The 21,047-nt window shown below is 46.6% G+C and overlaps 1 long non-coding RNA gene across 2 annotated transcripts in view; it reads right to left on the bottom strand.

Moving 5' to 3' along the window:
- The window catches only part of LOC138493241 (uncharacterized), a 497,429-nt gene extending 479,171 nt beyond the window's left edge, over window positions 1–18,258 (bottom strand). For both annotated transcript variants that reach the window (XR_011276325.1, XR_011276326.1), the window contains exon 1: window positions 18,120–18,258. This is a non-coding gene — a long non-coding RNA (uncharacterized lncRNA). The remainder of the gene's footprint in view (window positions 1–18,119) is intronic.
- Window positions 18,259–21,047: the final 2,789 nt, after the last annotated feature.

Raw genomic sequence — 21,047 nt, 5'->3', positions numbered from 1 at the left:
AATTTTGTTATGCGCTTTTTGGCTTCTCTGAGGTAGGTTTCTGGAGCCTCCAATGGGAGCATCGGAAAGACATATAGCACCCTGGGGAGAAGATTCATCTTTATTGCGTTTATCCTTCCCATCCACAATATTTGCCCCTTCCCCCAGCCCTCCATGTCCCTGAATAATTTATCAAACAGTGGGGGGTAGTTTGCCTGACTCAAATCCTCATTGGGTCTGACTGTATTGATCCCCAGGTATTTTATCCCCTCAGTGCAGATTTGGAGGCCCAAGGGGGTCAGTTCAACCAGGTTCCTATCTGTATCTGCCACGAAGGGGAAGATCATTGACTTGCCCACGTTTACCCTGAAACCTGAGAAACGTCCAAAATGTTCAATAACCTGCAAGGCGGCTGGGACCGACTTCTGAGGTATTCTATGAGTATCTCCATGGTCATGGCGAAAAGGAGCGGGGAGAGGGGACACCCCTGCCGGGTCCTTCTTTGGAGGCTAAAGATGCATGACAGGCACCCATTCACCGTGACTCTAGCTGATGGGGCTATGTATAGGGCCTTAATAGCTTGCCGGATCCCCTCACCAAAACCCAATTTCTCGAGTACACCGTGTAGGAACCCCCAGTACACCCGGTCGAACGCCTTTTCAGCATCGATGGCCACCAGGACCGGGTTATTCCCCCTTGGTGCTGCCTCCCTCATGAGATGCAAAGTTTTGCGAAGGGTGTCCGCCCCGGTATGAAACCCACCTGATCAGAGTGGATAAGCCCCGGCATATGGCCGTCCAACCTCGTTGCAATGATCCTGGTGAATAGCTTTGCATCCACATTCAGGAGGGGGATTGGTCTGTAGGACCGGCAGTCCGTCGGGTCCTTTCCCTCCTTCGGGATCACCGTGATTAATGCTTTGCCAAAGGATAGGGGAGCCCTCCACGTCGTCATTATGTTAGAAAATAGACCTGCTAGGAACCCCACCAGTTGACCCGAGAAGGCCTTGTAAAATCCTGCTGTGAACCCATCCTCCCCTGGGGCCCTACCCAGCTTCAGGCCCGATATTGCCTTGAGTACCTCCTGTTCTGTTATCGGGGCGTCCAGGGTGGACGCCTATGCGATTCGAAGGACGGGGAGGGTAACCCCATTAAGGTATGCCTCCAGTACTTCCTTCTCTGCCTCCCCTTCCCTCCCGTACAGGCTCTCATAGAAGCCAGCAAATTTCTCTGCGATGCCTTCCGAGTCCGATCTTTCCCCCTCTTCCCCACTCGTAATTCTTGCCACCCATCTGTCCGCACGCTGGCCTCGAAATTTGGCTGCCAGCATGGCGTTGGCTTTGTCGCCTTTTTCATAATATCTTTGTCGCAGATGTTGGAGTCCAGCTACAATTTTGCCCATCTCCAATTCTCTCATTTCTTGTCTCTTCCCTCTTGCAATAACCAGGTCCCTATCCTTCTCTTCCTCCCTTTTCCCTTCCGACCTCTCCAGTAGGTGTATCCCTGACCTCAATCTGTGAGCCAGGAGGGTCCTGACCCTCTTTTTGGATGCCCCTTCCCTGATCAATCTACCCCTCCAGGTTGCCTTCGCCGCCTCCCATACTATCTCCCGATTAACTTCTCCAGTATCATTCAGCTCAAAGTTTCCTCTGATCGCCGTTATCATCTTCTCCTTAAAAACCGCATCCCTAAGTAGGAAGTCATTACATTTCCATAGGGATTCCCTGGGTTTCAGGCCTGATATGCTAATGTCTGCCCAGACCAGGTCGTGGTCCGACCTGCTGACCGGGCGGACTTCACGAGCATCTATTCTGCTCATGTACTGGTGCTCCTTGAAAACATAATCTATTCTCGTCCTAGTGCCATGGACTGCAGAGTAGAAAGTGTATCCTTCTCTGATTGGGTGTAGCTCCCTCCATATGTCCACCAGCCCATGCTCCCACATTAGGTCCTGGAAACCCCCCATGCGGTCGTCACCCTCTACTGCCTAGAGGGATGGTCTTCCCACTGTGGTCCGTCCACATGCCGTCAGTCCACATGCTGAAGTCCCCACCCAGGAGGAGGAGCCCTTCTGCTTTGGTCATCACCTCTTTCAAGGCTTCTTGAATAAATTCCATCTGACCCACGTTGGGGCAGTATACGGCTGCTAAGGTGACTCTGGAGTTGTGCAAATTGCCCGACATCACCATGGCCATTCCATCCGCCCGGCCCCACCAAGTTACCTCAGTGAGCTTATGTTTCCTGTGTAGTATGATTCCGACTCCACCTTTCTTTGTGTGGCCGGATGCCCAGAAGGTCTGGCCCACATGCGATCCTGGGATGGTCCTCTCCTCCCCCTTCACTGTTCTAGTTTCTTGCACGAAAAGAACTTCTACTCCTGCATTCTTCATTTCCCTCTACAGAAGGGAGCGCTTTGCTGGGGAGTTAGGCCCCTTAACATTGAGATAGCCCATCCTGAGTGTCTCAAACCGGCCCTTCCTCTCACTGTCTGCCATTGAGTCTTCGCCTTGTGTTTGTTGTCCTTCTGGTCATGTGGTGGCTGCTTTGTTCCCTTTTGACACTGGATCCGTGATGTGCCCGAGAACCCCTAACCCCAACTCCCTCCACTCCCTCCTCCCTCACCTGTTCAAGACGCCTGCCAACGGGCAAGCCACCAGGGTGGATAACCATCCGTCCACTGCAGCTCCTCTGGTGAACTATGTGTCCCTGGCCGGGGTTGATTGGCTTTTGCCCTTCCACGCACTAATGGTGTGTCTTTGTTCAACTAGTCCTGTCCTTCGTTCATCGTCGGGGTGTTTAATTTTTTGAATTTTCTCCTGCCCTTCATCTTCTTTGTGGTCCATGAGCCCTCCGGTTCTCTCCTGGGTTCTGGTAATACCTGTATGCCCTCCTCGTTTTCTTCCCCTGGGGCTTCTCCCTTGAGCACCTGCAGCACTTGTGAGGCCTCCTTGCCACTGGTAACACTGTAGTCTACGCCTGCTCATTCAAAAGAAAGGGCAAATGGGAACGACCACCTGTATCTTATGTCCTGGCTGGTGAGCCACTGGGTGAGCGGGCGGCACTCACCTGCGGGTGAGGGTGGACAGGTCTTGGTATATCCTGATGTACTCCCTTCGAAGATGAATCTCCCCAGTCTTTTTGCCTTCTCCAGAAACTCCATTTTCTCTCTGTGGCGAAGGAACCGCACCACGATGGTTCTTGGGCCACCTCCACCTCGGTGTGCCCTTTCCAGCTGGACTTCCTTGCCCCCTTCTAATGTGAAGAGTTGGTTTATCAGACCTTGGACTTTCCTCCCCACGTCGGCTGTTGTCTCTCCTCTTTGCTGGGTCACGCCCATAATGCGCATATTGTTTCGGCGTTCCCTATTTTCATCCATCTTCAGGATTATGCTGTCCTCCCTTATTTCTATGTCTGTTAGCCTCGCCTCGTATTTCATGTCCAGCAGGTCTGTCTGGAGATGGTTGTTTTCCATACCTTACATTTTTTCTTCCAGGGTATCCACTCTCCATCTAAGGTCTACTATTGAGGCCTGTATATCTGTGCAGATTGCATTGATCTCCTGGAGAATGTCCTTGAGGCCGTCCTTGACATGAGGGCATCCGCAACAAAGGCATCCCCATAAATAGAGACCTGACTGGTATTCGGAGGCATGTATTGTCATTTTGTGTGCCCTGCAGGAATGTTGCTATCCGTCAGGGGATGCATTGTCTGTACAGGGTGAGGCAAAGGGAAGGCGGATAGGGTCTGCAGAAGGTGCTTGCATTCCAGTAGATGCTGGGGACCAGAGGATCCAGCTGCAGAATTTACAATTGTATTTTCTAATTTCTATTTTTGTTCTTTGTGACGTTTGTGCAGTCTTTGCAGGAGCTGCTATGTGGTGATCATTGGTTTCTCTCTGCGGTCTCGGTGCTCGTCTACCTGAACTGGGCTGACTGGTACAAACTTACCTGGACACCGCATCAGCATTCTGTGCGAAGTTTGTGCAGTCTTTGCAGTCCTTGCAAGGCGCGGTAAGACCCATCCTTTGGTGTGTGATATCTGGTAAGAGGGAGTGTTTCCCCTCTTATTTCTTCGCTTTTTTATAGACTTGTGACATTTAAAACCAGATATGAAAGCCAAATAAAGGAAAACAAGTGGGGCTTACAGTTAACAGTTTTCGCCTAACCCTGTGTTGTATAGTGATGATACAACTCCAGTGCTATTATGGAGCCTTCAGCACAAGGCAATATGGTATAAAGTGCATTGTTTAAAGGAGGTGCAAAGGGGAACATCACTGCTTTCTTTGACCCAAATAGCAAAAAAAACAGAGGAACCCTTCTGCGGAGGGATATGGTCGAAGGAGGTAATACATCTGAAATGGAGACTAGTATTGCGGACAACTCATGATTGAATGTATGTCTCTCACAATTGAAATCAGGCATTTTGACCCACCAGGAGTAATACAAACTAACACTGGGATGACTAGCCACCTCAGTGTGTTCTGTCGGCTTCTTCAGGGGCTAAGCAAGTCGGGCCACAGTCTTTGTCTAATGATGAGAATGACTTACACATGGATACTGCTCCCCTGGCTCAGCCTTCAGATAGATTATCAGCATCTCCCAGATTATTTGTGCAAGTTAGTAAAGAAAATGATGAAATCTCGTATTGGACAGCTTGTGAACCTCTACTTCTATGTGGTCTGTGTTGCATTTTGCTGTCACAATTTTACTAAAGCTTTGTGGAAAAATACATGGTGACGTCAGGTCACAGTCAAGCTATCCACCCGAGTGTGGGGAGCTATAAGCTGGTCGTGTCTGATAAACAGTGTAGTAATTTAAGCAAAAACTCTATTGTAGTTGAGGATAGCATTCAAAACGAGCAAATAAAGGGACTATCTAATGAATTTGTTGCTATTACTACAACAAATGATAATGTGGCATGCGCTCGTATCGACATGGTGACAGCTTTGGAAGACAAAAGATTAAGCTTCAGGGGAGTGGCTTACCTTGAGTGCAAGCCACTCCCCCGAAGCTTAATCTTTAATCTTCACTGTTATACACAAACTTTGTGGGAAGTTTGAGGGCATAGGATTTGTCTTGCTGCCAGGGTACCTGAACTAATGTATAGGCTGGGTTTTGGAATTAATCCAGAGTGGTCACTAGCGCACCAACACGGACCGATCCCACAATAACAATTTTTTGTCCGCTTTAGAAGACAGTAGCACAGAATGGCATACATAACGCGAGGAGAGCAGAAGACAGCAAGGTATAGATCAGTGCCAACGTTCTCGTCTTGGAAGCAAAACGATGCAGAGCAACACAGGTTCGAATCAAGGGTCTGCGCTTAGAAACCTCTCTGGTATTAAGTGTGTTATAAAATAACAATTATATGGTAAAGCTGCTGAAAGCTAAACGTGACAACAAAAAAGCGTAAATAGATGCAGGCTCTGAAGTGAATATTGCTATTCAAAATGCTGAAAACCAGAGGAGTTGCTAGGGGGGGCTGAGGGGGCTTTAGCCCCGGGTCTTTTGGTTGTAGCCCCGGATAGTGGTCCCGACAGTCCCGACATTAGCTTAGCACCGGATCTTTTACAAACATAGAAACACCCCTGCTGAAAACAAAGATGTTCATAACTCTTGATTGGGCCCAGAACACGCAGAAAGGCTACACCGAGAGCTAAATGACTAAGTAACTAAGAAGGTATGCTGACTAGGCGGTTGGTGAAAACCCCATGTACTGCTATCCCTGAAAGGCACAATGTGCGATATACGCGGCACTGGAAATAGATGAAAGCCTGAATGCACAATCTTTACAACCCGAGTGGAAGGCAGCGTAGCACCTGTAATCTGACATAAGCAAGACAGGCCAGGCATGGAAGTTACTGAGAAGTCTGCCTTGACACAAGAGCAAGAAAAGTGTGAACTTTGGCTTAATCGGGCACCGAAAACTATCCCTTTGTTGCGTGTGTTCAATATTGGTGATTTTGCGTATGATCTGTGAACGGTTGGACATGAAGAGACAAAAACAGTTTGGCTTGGGCCACAATACTTTTATTAAAATAATAAGAGAGGAGGGAGAAACGCCTCACTATCCCTAACTCTATGAGGGGTTTCTCCGCCTCAACCGACCTACTTAACGTGACAGTCGTCAGGATGTCAAAAGAAAATGTCCACAGTCCTGTGACCAAAATCTATTCTAGCCCTCACACTCAAATACCACAAACTATTCTCTGGAAACTGAATGGACGGTTGGCTGCTTTCCTGCAGCATTGCTTTCCTCCTACTATTTTGGTTAACCAACTACATGTTAGGTATATCAAAGTACCACCGCGCTTTTATAAAACCAAGGGCACAATCCACATCCCTGGCCTTTCCTGTCCTTTTTGCTACAAGGAACTTTAGAGCTTCACTCTTAAGGTCCCAACGTGATAAGAGATGTTTATCCCATTTCATCCACTATTTGGGAAGTATCATGCCAGGGGGACAATTCTCATCCCTGGTCTTTCCCTTCGTCTTACATAAAGTATACCTTTTTGGTTGCCACTGATGTTTATGGAAGGCTCTTTATCGTCCCGCAGTCTGAACCTGCTATAAGTATAGATCCCTCACTGTGTATTTTGGTCCCACAGCCCTGTTATGCATAAACAATTGTGTATGTCTGATGGTTTTATTTGGGTCTTGGCAGTCTTTTATTTACTTTCTCCCAACTCCCTGTGTTGATTAGCCAGGTTTCCTGTCCTATCCAATGCTGTTTTTCCTGTTAGTCAACCCCTTTACTCCTGTAAACCATTTCACACGATACCTGCCAGTGATATTTACCTGAAACCATGTCACCGGCAGAAGCGTCTCACTTCTTTTCTCTGCAATGTTACATCACGTTGTTGACACCAACCGGCAAAGCTCCGGTCCTCTATCCTTTCCTGGATATGTTGTGGCAAAACTACTGGTCCTTGTGAAGGGCGGCGAATGACAGTCCCCGTTCTCCATTGCATACTTTCATTCTTAGGCTGCCACACTTGTTGGGAGTGTTGTCTGCACTTGGCCTCTGCCCTCACGGGTCGGTCCCCAACTTCTATGGTGGAGGGCTTGATCCGTTTTGTTTCATCTTCTTTATGCTCGCACTATCCCCGCTCAGCCCACCTATGACCCACAGAGGTTGTCCACAAGGTCTGGGTCTCTGTGACTCTCAGCACCTTGGCTCTCCCTGGTACCCACTGGGAATCGCTTTGATTGTCCACTTCTGCGCTTCAGGATTTCCTTGTTTGGGGATTGGCCTCTCTTTAGTTCGTCCCCTATAGTGTTGTACCCTCCGCCACTTCAACTTCTTCTCCTTCCTACTACGACTATGGTCTCCTCTAGTGCAGTAATCCTCCTCTCTCCCGTTTTCGTATTCTTCTACTCTTTTATTATTTGAAATCTTCCTGGAAATAAAGAAGGGACTGCCATGGTGAGTATGGTATTCCGCTCCTTTTCCCTCTGGACAGGGTTTCCTCGTCTCAGTGCTTTTGGAGTTCCACATTACAGGGAAGGTAATACAGAGATACATATAGCCATATGGCATGGTGCGCCTTTCTTCATGGAGTGTTGGGGAAACTTCTAATGGCTTCCTAGGTTTGGGTATGGGGCGTAGTTGTGTCTTCTCGCTATCGGGATGATGTCCTTTGACTCGTCACAGTGGAAATGATTGAGATTGCGGCCAGACCGACTTCTAAAGTGCATTGCTATTCAAGTGATAGAGTGGACTTGATCATGTCCCAGGTTGTCAACTTTCCAAGAACGAGCTATGATAAAACTCTGGTGAAACTACCAGTAACCTCCATAGCCAAGGGAAGAAATATGCCAGAAGGGAAAATTACTAAGATCTTTATTCTTAAAAGGCTGCGTTTGAAACTGCCTACCCAGGACAAATCTGGGAACGATCAGCAATGGGTTTGGTTTGCGGGATATATTCCTGCTAACCTTGGTACTAAACTCGGATGCTTAAAAATAATATCTTGGAATACTAGGGGACATTGCCATTTTGTGTAGTCAGAAGGGCTCTGCATCTATACTTACAGAGGCCAATGTGTTCTTGATCCAGGAAAGCTGGCTGTTGGGATCATTTTTTATAGATGGGTTTTGTGTATTTAGCAATTTGGCAGAACGTGGATAAAGTGGTCGCCCTTTTGGTGAGATGTAGATAGGAGTCAAACATAGTTCACAAGCTACTCCGGTTACTTTACCTTCAAAGAGCAAAAAGGTTATGGCAATGTCAGTGTTACTCCCGAATGAAACAAAACGTAGAAAATGATTGGTTATCAACATCTATGATCCCCCAGGTGGGGCACATACTGAATGTATACAAGAGACTACCATCTCTATTTTGTTGGATTGGGTAGAGGAAGAACACAGTGAATATATAACCTTAGGAGGTGATTGTAATGCTTCTAGAGATAATGTGCACGCTGAGGAAACTGCTTTCATAAAATCATGCAGTATTTTCAGCAAAGGCCAGGATAATCCTCAGGGACCTGGATGAGTTGATTTGCTGTTAGATTGGGATCTGCTTATGCTAAATGGGAGAACAGTGGAGACTGCCGGGGGAACTATACGTGCCAAAGTAAGCTTGGGAAGGCAATGCTAGATTACTTAGTTGTGAGCCATAGGTTAACTGCTTATGTAAGATAAATAAAAGTGAGTAGGACTTTGTACAGTGACCACTCCCCTATTGAGTTAACGTTAGAGATGGATATTAACACAGAAAACTAGCAACTTCTCAGCGAAATCGAATGTAATGGGGTGGGAACCGTATATAATGGTCACATAACAACAAATCGGAAATTAATTGTAGTGTGATAAAATTGTGTAACAATGAAAGATGAAAATATGCGCTGTGACAGCTGAAGAGATGGAAGGTTGGTTTAAGGACACAATCACACAGATAGCAGTAGGAGGAGGTTTGCCCTGTGTTAGGGACGGCAAGACACATAATAATAGTTTTGATATCAAGGTAAGAGACGCAACGCACCAATTGAGAAGACAGTTGCGACTGATCAGATGCTCTAATATAGGGATGGTAGAAATAGGTGTGAAATGTAGGAAATTGAAATGTAAATATTGTTATTGGATTAAGCGAAGGCGGTCTGTATTGGTTAAACAATGGCAGGATATGGTGGAGATATTGAAGTGTGGAAAAAAATTGCAGATGTGGTCGCTGGTAAGGCGATACAGAAATAACAATCAGGCGACTCTGATAAACCCTATAGGGGAGGCTGGTTGGTTAGAGCATATCATCTCCTTGCAGCCCCCCAGTAAAACAAAGGTCTGCAATATTGGAAAAATTCAGCATAATGGCAGTGCTTTTTTAGGAATCGAGGTTCATAGTGATGCGATATAGGACATAATAAAAAAAGCTTTCAAAATCGAAGGCTCCAGGCCCAAATGACCTGTCAAACACAGTACTAATTAACGATAAGGAAACCTGGGCAGACATACTAACCCTCTTATTTAATAAGGTATGCAGAGAAGGCAGCATCCCACCATTGTGAAAAGAAGCCATATGGGTGCCTATCTATAAAAAAAATCAAAATTAGACCCTAAAAACGATAGGCTTCTTTCCTTATTAGATGTTGCGAGGGAATTATTTGCTACAATGTTCTTACTTGAGCTTAGTAGCTGGGCAGAGGAAAAACAAATATTAAGCCCCCTGCAGACGGGTTTCTGCAAGTGTTGCTCTACTTCCCACAATGTATTGGTACTAAACCTGCTGACCACAGCGGCTAAAGAAATTGATATCCCCTCTTTATTTGTGGCGTATATCGACTTTTATAGCTGCTTTCAGCACAGTGAATAGAAATATCCTGTGGTAGAAAATGTCGAAGTGGGGAGTGCAAATTATGATCACTTGGGGAAACTGAAACAATATCTACCTTTTCGTTACTTATGCCAACGATTTTTGGAGGTGCAATATTATTTGATCTTATTTCCTGCTGCTGAATTTATGCGCTTTGTGATGCTGTTACATTAAGGTAGAAGGCCGACACTGGCTGTCAAAAGGCCAGAGTTAAAAATCCAAGAGGATGCCCGTACATCTAGATTTTGTGGTTTAACTAGCCAACTGGAGACTAATCAGCATGTACTGACCTCCTGTATTCAATTCAGAGACATGTATGTGCAGTTACTGGCATGTTACATGCATGACGTGGATGGCATACAGTCGAATGTGTTTTTGGAACTATTGTCTGAACACAAGAAGCGTGAGTGTTAAGACAGCTTTGTATAGAGTATGTAATCTTCTCTAAAATAAATGCTATAAGGACTAAGCAACAGAATTGGTGATGAAGCTGCAAGAAAGGACAAATTAGAACTATGCTTTTAGATTATGCATGGAAGTAGAAATGTATATATCACTGTGGTGTTGTGATTTTTGTTGTGATATATCTTGAAGATAAAAGTTACTGTGATGCTAATATCATATTGTGCTTTTTGTACATTTTATGTTGAAGTTTTTATGTGTTTTCATGATTTGATGAGAAAAGTTCAATGAACTGACACACATTAAATAAATAAATATAATTATTCATTACTGTTTGGGCATGCTGTAACACATGTGCAGGTTCAGAAAGCATACAAGGCAATTCATGGACATCCCATTAACTTAAGTGTTGCCTTTGTGCTCACAAAATAAACAGATAATTGGTTTTAATCTGAATATGACCCTTTCCTAGAAGGAATAACATTTTGAGAGAGAAATGGTGTGTATTCTCGGCAATAGAAGGTATTGAAAAGGAAATTATGTAATTGTACCAGCATTGTACTCTGTTCAAAATTATAAAATGTTCATTTCTAACAATCAATTCAAGAATATATTGCAGTCATAATAAGAAAGGGACACATCTCTAATGGAGCAATGCACATTATCAAAACCTAAAAGAAATATTTACATTATTTTTCATATTAGGTTATCATTTCAAGAAGCACAGTCTGGTGGACTCCCTTGTACTCCTTTAAACTACCCCTCTGAGAGAAGGCCAGTGCCCATTTGCCTAAAATCAAACAATATTTTGGTAACATAAAAACGAACACAGATCTGTACTTTTTGACAAATAGACCCGTTCATTTGTCCCTACACTCACCCTAACATGAAAGTATTTCTATCCTTTAACCATATATATTCATTCGGAGAGCCTCGGGATTTGGGTGCAGGAATTCAATTTCGGTGGCATCTGGCCCCACATTAGCATCTGGGGGCCTGGAATTTCGGAAGAAGGGGGGGGCTAGGTCTTCAAGTAAGGAAACCTGTGTGTGCTAACCCAGTCCTCAATGCACAGACATCCACAGAGAATAATACAGGCATAGGAATTTCGCATGTGCTTTCATGGACAGGGATGGTTTCAAAAGGTGCCCAGAAGGACTATTGATCTGTGTTTACAAAGACAATTGTTTTAATTAATTTGTTTTGTTTTTTTGACCGATATGCAAAATTGTATCGTTTTTATGTTTTATTTCAGTGGCCCTGTGTGGAATACTCTATGCCTTGGATATCCAGATTTTGCATATATAGCCTCCATGTAAAACTTGCCTTATGTTGCCAGGAAGCAGATTCTCTTCTTTTTCATCTGTAGGTTTGACCCTTTCGTCCATGTGATTGCTCCCTTTTAGTCTGGGTGAAGTTGAAGCAAGTAGACCTCTATCAGCAGAGGAAATGAGAACATTGCTGAAAGTGGTCCGATTGCTAATAATAATAATAATAATAATAATTTGGCATTTATATAGCGCTACGAACCCTCAGGTATCTGAGCGCTGCTTATTATTACCCACGGTGTGTGGTGCTCATTTATCGACCTCGGAAGGATGAAAGGCTGAGCGTTAGCAGGCTCTGCACGGATGTCAAAGAGAGCGCTCTACTCGCTGTGCCACTTGACACGTGGCAATGTGTAAATGCAGTGTTTTAGGTGACTGTGATTTCTGATTAGGGCCTGTAAAGGAACCCCACATTGTGGACATCAGCGTTAGGAACAAGTTGTAAAACGTTCCTGTGTATTGGTGGTGTCCTGGCATCTATTCGATTTTTTCATTTGCAATTCAAATGTAAATTGCATGTCTTCCTACCCAATTGTTCTCAAATTGTGCCGTAAAATGCACAATGTATCGCATTATAAACTGCCATGGGTTTTCCCCCCAGTGCCAAGGCCTTTTTGGTGATTTCAGTATTTCACCATGCAAAGCCTTCTAACATTTTCTCCTTCATTAACCTATTCCTCAGGGTGCACTATCCTGAATCCCCCCACTATATTATTCAGGGGTCCCTTGCTACGCTTAGTCTGTGGCGCTGTTTCATTCCCTGCCCCTAGAAATGTTCATCAGCCACCATAAACCTTGAATCATTTAGAAAGTCGTGCCACGTGAGGAGCCACCCTTTCCTGCTTGTACCAAAAGCCGCATCTGCCACTGTGTGACAACATTAACTGCAATCATCCTAGGTAGGGCGGGGGTGTGGGTCGAATGAGCAGTTGATGCACACCCATCTCCACTCTCCCCACAAACTCCAACTGTGAAAAAAAGATGGCGGGCTGTTTCTGAAAGACATGCATGCATCTTGTCATGCTCAGTGCATTTGTTTAATTAGCACGTGTTATTGGCTATTTATAACACACTTAATACCCAGAGGTTTCTAAGCCCAGACACGGGGATTGAATCTGTGTTGCTCCATGTTGTCTCGCTTCCAATGCAAGCACATTGCCCCTGAGCTATCCTCCCGGCAGCATAGCCTGTGTTATTATTCTCATGCCATTGCATGCTGTGTGACGTATGCTTAAATGTCCTGGCCGGTGAATGGTAGATTGTGGCTCACATGACGCAGCCATGCTCTACTCACAAATACACCCGTCCTCACATTCAGATTAGCTTTCCCGTCATCACACTCATGCATCCATCCATGCATGCTTTCAGGGATAATGCCCAGTGTGAATTATGTAGGCCTTGAGGAGTTAAACATTCAGAGCAAGGAGGCAAAAGAATTGCGTTGCCTTGAAACCTTGTGTTATGTGACAACCCACTGATATTCACAGCTCTTATGTACCGGGAACTGCAGTTTCAACTGCCCATTATAGCTGTTACCCACTCAATTGCATAGCGGGGCTAGCCCCTACTATTGCCCACAGACCCATTGCAACAGTGTTACTTACAATTATGTATGAATAGACCACTGCTGATTATTTCAAAGAAAACAGGTCACTTTTTTAAAGAGTCGGCTTAAGGTTGATCCTAGCAATGCCCAGGCCCCAAGGGGACCTAAGCACATTCCCTGGATGGCCTTCTGTAATTTCCAGGCTTTAAACTGGTGAAGTCAACACTTTGGCTTACCATTCCTTCTGGGAGATCTATATCACATCTGGTTAAGTCCTTCCAGGTCAAACCCTGCTTCTGATAGTCTTTTTTTACCAGAAGATACCAGAACAGGCTCTTAACTGTCATACATCTGTATGGGGCATAAGCCCAGGCAACTGCAGTAGTTGAGGAGTCCAACTGTCCTTAAGGGTGAAAGAGCCCATTGCACCTGCCCTGGTTCCTGCAGCCAGTGCGTAATGGTCACGGCTACCATCCACATTGCGATTCATTCTCAGCTAGAATTGCCCTGTAACTCTGCACCTGTGACAAGTAACAAAGAGAACCATAAGTACACATAACCTACCTAACCTACTTCTTACCAACCTACTACATGGAGTGGGTGGGTGCTGTGTCCTGACCGTCCAAAAAAGAGGCTGTGTCTGGCACAGACAGGCATTTTAAAGGCCTGCCCAAGCCGGACACTTTTCTTAGCTAGACTAGCAGGGGCAGGCTTTCCATTTAAGGCCTCCCATTGCCAGTAGTGGAGGCCGAAAGGTTTAAAGGGGCCAGAGGGGCAGCCCACTTTGTCAGATGCTCCTCTAACGCCACTTAATGGGAGCGTGTGCAGTTGCTTAGTGGGGCTATCCCCTAGTATGGCCCACATATCCATTCCAACAGTTTTACTTACAATAATTTACACATAAACTTTTTATTATTTAGAAGAAAAGCAGGTCACTTTATTAAAGAGTCAATTTACGGGTGATACTAGCAATGCCCAGGTCCCAAGGGTTCCTGGTCCTAAGCACATTCCCCGGATGGTCTTACGCCATTCCCAGGCTTCCAACCGGTGAACCCATAACTTTGGTTTACCATTCCTTCCGGGTGAACTACGTTACATCCGGTTGAGTCCTTCCAGGTCAAAACCTGATTCTTGTAGTGGCTTTTGGTGCAAACAGGGATGGGTGGCTCCTTACGGGGCTGGTGCAGCTGCTTAGCGGGGATAGCCCCTACTATGGCCCACACATCCATTTCAACAGTTTTCTACCAGGAACAATCTCTTAACTCCCATACCCTTGTTTGGATCAAAGGCCAGGCCACAGCAGTTGTTGAGTCCAACCCTCCTTAAGGGTAAAAGGGTCTGTTCCACATGCCCTGGCTCCTGCAGACAGCTGGTAAGGCTCGTGGCTAGCATCTGCGGTGTGATTCCTCCTCAGCTAGGATCACCCTGTAACTCTGCCATGCTTTGAGGGTGGCCCCTCTGCAACCCACAACGCCCCCCTACTCACCCTTTCACCCTACTTGCATCCAGTTTTCAAGAGCGCACCAAAGATATCTAGCAGAAAAACATTGTGTCATCTGTCCAATAAGTGCAGCCCATCTGAAGAGAAATTGGCCAGATCCTTCATACCGAGCATCCTATGTCTGACGAAACCGCCCCTCCATCTGCATGAATTTCTCCATTGTCCTATTTATTTTCTGCATGGATCTCTCCACTGTAGTACCTGACCATGCTCCTCACCATTCCTGCATGGAAATTATTTCAAACCTGCCTGGGAATTATTTCAGATCAAACTATTTCAGTGTCCCCTAACATTTGTGTCAAGGTCCATATGACCTCCTGTATTCGGCACAGCAGCAGACCCTTTCCCAGCGAGGTAATGTCATTACCACCCAGGTGGATCACCAAGACGTTAGGTGTTGCGGCCGATCTCAGGTGCTTTTTCACCGTGTGCAGATGGGCAGCCCACCACATACCCGACATACCATGCCAAACCATCCTTGTCCTTTTCAAACCAACGTCGCTACCCCTCCATGGACATTGTCGTCTCTCTTTTCCGCTCGTGCCACAAATGAATGCTGATGACCCACACGGTTGCATCTGCTGGGGGTAATCAGAAAAAATTAAAGCACACATCCAGCGACATTGCACAAGTCATTTTATTTTCCCACAGAAAACGATAAACAATCCATTTGAGATCCTGATCAATGGCCCAGTTATCATAGCAACCCCCTATTCATGCCCCCTGCCATGTACTCACCATACATGGAATTCTGAGAATCATGCCCTCCCCTTCCTGCACACCGGGTCGGATATAAGCCTTATACCTGTCCGATGCCCATCTGACCAACCTTTGTATTTCCTGTCTGGACATCCCTTATTGAAAGGCTGTTGTGGCCGTACCAATTCTGAAGGAATGTGAAGACCAACCCCTCCCTTGAAGACCTGCCCCCTGTAACGTCATTGACACCCTCCTAAACTGGAAAGGAGTTACAGGGGAACCCTCCTCACGTAGTAGGTACCCCCCCTTAACCGGTCTGACAGACAGGTACAGGGAAAGCAGCGTGGTGGGGCAACTACTTGTGTCTGTTGAACTATTCAATGTTATACTCCTACCCTTTACATTCTGATCCGGTTTGGACAATAACCTTGATCACCACCCCTCTGCCCCCCAGTATTAATGGAGACATCACCCAACATCAGTGCCCTTCACGTTACGTCCATCTTATTCTGTGCAACTAACGCACTGACTCAAACAAGGCAATGGCAAATGCTGCCCTAAACAATGTCACCTCAAAGGTATTGCAGCAGACTTCAGACATTACTCCCAAAAGCTTAGTCAATGCTACACAATCTATGGGAAGTCAACCATCCTTCCTAGGCCCTTCCAACCTAGCCAAGCCCTTGAGCACTGTACGCACTACAGAACTCTTAGTGGGGTCTTCCTGTGCCTCAGCTTTGTGTAAAATGCCACAGCTGCTATGTGCCCTGCTGCCCAACTCTTAAATCTTCCTGTGGTCTTCACCCAGGACACACACTCCTGCACCTGCTCCTACAATGAGGACCATGAACCCCCCACCCCCCTGTATCATTCAGGGTCCTTTGCTATTAGTAGTCTATAGCGCTATTTAATTCCCTGCCAATAAACATTTTCACCAGCCACCACAGACCTTGAATCATTTAGAAAGGTGGTGCCACGTAAAGAGCCATCCTTTCCCATTTGCACCAAAAGCCGCTTCTGCCACTGTGTGACAACATCAACTGCGTACATCCTAGGTAGGGAAGGGGTGTGGGTCGAATGAACAGCTAAAGCGCACCCTTCACCACTCTACCCACAACCTCCAACTATGAAAAAAGAGATGATGAGCTGCAGCTGAAAGACATGCATGCATCTTGTCATGCCCTGGGCATTTTTTTTAATTAGCACGTGCTAGTATTCTCGTGCCATTGCATGCTGTGTGACGCATGCTCAAATTTCCTGGCCAGTGAATGGCAGATTTTTGGCTCACATGACGCAGCCATGCTCTGGCCTCCTGCACTCACAAATACACCCCAACCTCACAATCAGATTAGCTTTCCTGCCATCACACTCATGCACCCATTCGTGCATGCTTTTAGGGATAGTGCCCAGTGATCATTATGTATCGCTTGAGAAGTGAAACATTGAGAGCTAGAAAGTGAAAGAATTGCTTTGCCTTGAAACCTTGTGGTATTGAACCTATGATATTCGCAGCTCTTTGGGAACTGCAGTTTCAGCTTGCCATTATAGCTATACGCGCCGAATTGCAGTGTGCAAAATGCTAATAGATAAATTGCAAGGCTGCCTGAGGATGGCACACGTGTCTGCGAGGCCACTTGACGCTGATGAACAAGAAATCGTGCCCGGTAATCGTGCAGGTTTCTTGTAAGGTAAAATGGCCGCGCTCCAAATGCAGTCTCACGAACTGACTTTTGAAGGGGCCCGTTTCTGTGCAGTGGCCGTTTCCCAGAGCCAGAGAGTACCGTCGTGATGCATGCACTAATTAGCCGGGTTTTTGGCAATATTGTTGGCCGATTGTCAGCTAATGAAACATCTTTACCTTTTGCGGCGTGTGTTATGGATCGGGCGCACTCCGCCTCATGCATCATTAATCGCCTGCTGCTCGACACGGGTATAAACTTCAGCTGCCGAGTGATGGATGCACTGCCTGTCCTTTCGGAGGCGGCAGCGGCGTCCCCCGCCCATGAATTCATAATGGCCGCGTCTATATTTAGGCCGCGTCGGGCCGGCCGCTGGGAAACGTATGCGCGCGGCAAACGGCTGCCGGTTTAATCTCTTAATTGATCCACGTTCGGTTTAAATAAGACGTGTGCCATTGTGTCTGGGGAGCTCGCTATGTACAGGTCTAGGGCCGAAAACAAATCCTCTCTAATAACAGCACTGCCCTGAAAGGATTAATGTAATGCACTTTGCGGGGTGGGGCGAGCGGCTTCTGCTTTGGAGTGCGAGGAAAAATCAACTGGGGGGGCGTTTCTGGAATCCACTCACATCCCGGGCCTAATTTAAAAAAAACATCCCTCACTGCCTCCGGTTGATGCCCCATAAGGGGCTACTGAGTGGCTACTAACACCGAACATGAGAGGAAGCGGTTACATAAAATCACATTTTACAGAGAACTTAATTGCTAAATGACCCCATGCTGCGAGTGTTGTCTTTATCCACTCCTGGATTTTCACTAAGGCACTTTGAATGCAGGTATAAGGGGGCTCATACTTGAAAGGGCAAGGCAATCTTGTCCCCACTCCATCGGTCAAAGTGGCGTTTGTTAAAAAGACAGTACTCAATAAAAGCCACTCTGATTACATTGCGCTTAATTAATATATGTTTTTTTGGAGTGCTTGGAGGTGTACATGAATTTTGAGAACCATACAAAAAATCCAAATAGCTGCATGCTGTGTGTTAGCGTCCCCCACCAGTCACCGGGGCAGGCCGCACCGTTGACCGGGATCACCCGGAGCACTCATACACAGTGCGGACTCTCAGTGGATGGAACGCAGGGGACACCCTGCTGCGTCCGGGACACCGGACAGACTTACCGTGGCTGGGAGCACCCAGCTGATGGAAGACTCGGCTCTGGGGGCACTCGGGCTGGGGCTACGACAGTAGGCTGTGATCACACGGCAAGGCAGACCAATAAAGTACACAGACATGAGTTGCCACTTCCCGGGGCTCTGCTGCACTGCCTCTCGTGTGCCAGAAAAGTCCCTTTTATTGAGGAGTGTCATGATGAGGTCATGACACTCTTTCTTAAAGGGGCAACGGGCCCACAGTTAAATGGACCATACACCACATCCCTCCTTTATTATAACAAAAGAAAACCCACAGCACACATAAAACAACAAACCTATACAGGGGTCCACTACTATGGTGCAAGCCAGTCCACGCACCACTCCAATGAACATGAAATTAAATTATATTTTATTTATATCGTGCTCATACACAAGTGTTTCAGAGCGTGACCATGCGAAGGGAGGGGAACAGGGAAGAACAAACACAACAATCTTACTAGGCCCAGTAACATTAAGAGCACGCAAGTGCATGGGAAAGGGAAAAGGTGGAAAGTGCATGGAAGGGGGGAGATGTGGAAAGTGCGGAACAGAGGAGAGAACAGAATAAATATGAATAAGTAAAACAAATAAATACATAAAGGCGATAAACAGTGGTAGAGCAGCCAGCAAGTGGCAAGTGCTGGGTTAGTCAGATAGGGTATATCTGATAAGTGCAGAAGAAATGTGGGTGAGGGACTGTATGGGTACATGAACACTCAATCACTGCAAACTATGCTGCATTCCAGTCCACGCACCCAGGGGAGGCCCAGTGGCCAGCATAGGGATCAGAAAATGCCTGGGTCAAACTGATTGCCTGAGCTGCTGCAGGACAAGAAGAACACATTCTCCTCCTCTTCATCCTCTGCATAGTCGTACAGTCCCCTCCTTTGCTCCTCTGTCACCTGGACCGCCGCTACTCTGCGGGATTTCCTCCTGGCAACCTACCTTGACGTACTTCCTCCTGATGGCCCGACCATGATGGCCGGCTTTGGGGCTGAGCACACCCGTACAAAGTGATCTACCTTTCCACACCTCCCACATGTGTGTCCTTTGGCTGGGTACTCCTGCATGTGCGGGAGGTCCGATCCACACTCATGGCATATTGTGGCACCAGACTCTCTCCTTGGCCAATCCCCTCTTCTCGTTGGCCTCCCTCCTTGCCATTTGCTCACGGCCGACACCTCCTCCAACTTCACCCATTGCATGGGGGTTTCAAGCTTGAGATGCTGCCTGGAGAGGTCCATAGACGAGACACGCACCTCCGCCAGTTCCTGGGCACGGGCCAGCTCCAGTATCCGGTCGAGGCCCAGCCCTGGCTCTCTGAGGACCTGTTACCGCAGTTTAGCAAACTCAGACACATTGCGGGCTCGCAGTGGATGGAACGCAGGGGACACCCTGCTGAGTCCGGAACACCGGACAGACGTACCATGGGTCGGAGCACTCAGCTGATGGCAGCCTCGGCTCTGGGGGCATCCAGGCTGGGGCTGCGACATTAGGCCGTGATCACACAGCAAGGCAGACCAATAAAGTACACAGACACGAGTTGCCACTTCCTGGGGCTCTTCTGTACTGCCTCTTGTGTGCCAGCAGAGCCCCTTTTATTGAGGAGTGTCATGACTAGGTCATGACACTCTTTGTTAAAGGGGCAACAGGGCCACAGTTAAATGAGACACACACCACATCGTTGTGAACTGAGAGCCAGAAGATGCCCTTGAAATCATTTTCAAAGTGGCCCCATTTTGCACATTCTGTGCAAGCCTAGCCCCTTTCTCATTAGAAAAATTGGAAATAAAATAGCTAACCACACAAAAGAGGCCCTTGGTGCAGAGGCCTACTGGGAAATCTCCAGAGTTCCCTGTGGGCTAGGCCACCCCAGGTGCATGGTAAAGAAAAAGGTAGTTCATGAGTGTGCATGTTTTCCAATTGGCAAAACGTCATGTGTGACACGTTCGCCAGCCTGGGTTTCTGACGCCCACTTGTTTCTTATCATCTTTTTCTGTGTGGGTCTACTAATCCCAACATGCAAAGTTCTATTATCTAAGACCAGCTGAAGATGTCATATGTGACAAGAAGGCATGTGGTAGGTTATAGTGTCTGTTTCTTGTAAAGAACATTACCACTAGTGTGCTATCTTGCCGGTGTCACTTGGTAGATGCAGGGACCATACATGCCATTTTATAATGAAAAAGTCAGGGCTACAAGTCTCAGAATGAAAAGAACATACCAGGAATGGACCACCCCTCCCAAAATGAATGGTGGAGGTTAGTATGCATGCCACTGCACACCCACAAAATATCATACTAGTGTGGGCAATCTTGTTTTCATTGCATTTCTAAATTAAGGAGTCATTAAACACAATAATCTAAATAGTAAGCAGTTTTCAGAGTGTCTCAGCAGGTGCCGAGAACTCCCAACCACCCACTATCTGCCTTTTGGTGTAAGGCAAATATACCAGCATGGATTATTCCAATCTGGCGATGATCTTGCTAGCCTTTTTTCCCCATGAATTCCGGTGTTTGTAGTTCTGCTTTTACCATAACTCTAGGAGTCAAAGACCTATGGTACAAAGAAACAGAAAGACTGGCCATATTACGGGCGATTGGAATTGGAACGTCAGCGTGCACGACCCATGTATGATGGGTTGGAATGCTGCTGCGATGCAGCACAGGACTTGGAGCTCACCACATTAGAAGCATCGACCTTCTATTTGCGACAGATTGTGTCTCCTCGTTCAAATGTGACAAAAATATGATATAAATAGCTCTGTTTACCATACCCAGTAAGCCACAAACACTGATAAAGTGTATGGGCTGTACTTCTGCAGGTTACAAACAAGTGGATGCCATTGCTCACGCTGGCCCCTGATTGGGTGCACTTCGTTTAGCACATGCCGCAGAATGGGTGACTGCTAGGCAC

Source organism: Ambystoma mexicanum, chromosome 10 (genome assembly GCF_040938575.1).
Source record: "Ambystoma mexicanum isolate Mex_15411 chromosome 10, UKY_AmexF1_1, whole genome shotgun sequence".
Taxonomy (NCBI): Eukaryota; Metazoa; Chordata; class Amphibia; order Caudata; family Ambystomatidae; genus Ambystoma; species Ambystoma mexicanum.
The sequence above is the reverse complement of the archived record's forward strand: the minus strand, read 5'-3'. Positions and strand labels throughout refer to the sequence as shown.